The sequence below is a fragment of the Nanorana parkeri genome, unplaced genomic scaffold, assembly GCF_000935625.1.
Source record: "Nanorana parkeri isolate BGI_ZX_2015 unplaced genomic scaffold, ASM93562v1 scaffold885, whole genome shotgun sequence".
Classification (NCBI taxonomy): domain Eukaryota; kingdom Metazoa; phylum Chordata; class Amphibia; order Anura; family Dicroglossidae; genus Nanorana; species Nanorana parkeri.
Genome location: NW_017307153.1, coordinates 523802 through 525055, shown reverse-complemented (window position 1 = coordinate 525055; position 1254 = coordinate 523802). Strand labels below are relative to the sequence as shown.

At 44.0% G+C, this 1254-nt stretch overlaps 1 protein-coding gene across 1 annotated transcript in view; it reads left to right on the top strand.

Moving 5' to 3' along the window:
• Positions 1–1254, top strand: part of TNRC6B (trinucleotide repeat containing 6B) — a 132041-nt gene that overhangs the window by 4978 nt on the left and 125809 nt on the right. The window contains exon 2 of the mRNA XM_018565764.1: positions 369–450. The gene's annotated coding sequence lies outside the window, so the exon portion shown is untranslated. The remainder of the gene's footprint in view (positions 1–368; positions 451–1254) is intronic.

Below are 1254 nucleotides of genomic sequence, written 5' to 3'. Positions count from 1 at the left end.
TTGATTTATTTTTATAAATATATACAAGGGATGCACTGATACCATTTTTTGAAGTACTGATACTTGGCCAAGTACTCACAGATACAAGTACTGATACATTTTTGTTTATTGTCATGTGACAGTTTTTCTAAAACAATACAGACTAATGATTTCAGGACAGTGGTGGGGTGCTAGAGCCAGGTCCCAGCTGCAACCACTGCCACCCTGGTAGTTCTCATGAAAATGCCAAGTGTGTGTGTGTGTGTGTGTGTGGCTTGCGTTGCTTGTACTTGTGTAGTCCTACATCAGCATCCTTTAGGTCATACTCTCTATTCCTATAGGCTTAATTATGTAACATTGCTTAGCTTTTGTTTTCTTTCTATTCACAGGTCTTTTGTCTTGCTCTGTACACTGACTGTACCCAGGATTTGTCACCTTGCTGGCTGTTGTCACACGCAGAGCTGGTGAGAGGTATGATTCTGCATTCACACCCCTTTGGGTACATCAGCAAAACCATTCATCCCTACACAGTGTTAATAGCTCCACAATGTAATCCGATACTTTTTTTTTCTGTCTTTTGCAAAAGAGATGGATTTGTAGAAAATGTATTATTTTGTGTATAGCCAAATATAAAGTATCCATATTTAACCCAGTAATGTATGCAGAAAATAGTAAAATGTACACTTAAAGGAGAACTATGGGGTCAGTGTTTTTCCCCATAGTTCTCCTTAGGGTAACGGGAGGACACAAACTAGCGTCCTCCCGTTACCCTAAGCTCAGTATACCGCGAGCTACAGCTAGCGGTATACTGAGACGCCGTAGCGGATCTCGACATGGACGTCGAGATCCGCCCAGCTGCGTGAGTGACAGCTGGCTCTGCCTATCTAGAGGCAGAGCCAGCTGTACCCTCCCCCGTCCGTTCCGCCAGTCAGCGCTGGCGGAGCGGGGAGAGCGAAATCCAGCCCCTCCCCCTGTCACAGCAGAGAGCCATGACAGGATCGAGAGGTGAGCGAACCCGGTATGTGTTCGCTCACCTCCCGATCTACTGAGCCGACCTGTGACAGTCTCATTGTCACAGGTCGGCTAGAAATCACTCCTCTCATAGTTCTCCTATAATCCTTGCCGCAATATGCCTTTGTACTAGTCTCCAGTAGTTCCTTGTGCATTAGAACTTGGATTTTTTTGTTTGGTTTTGCATATAGTGGGGGAATGGTTCTAACAATGGTTAAGTTTTTTTTTTTTTTTTTTTTTTTTTTTTTGGTCTTTATCCCCAAC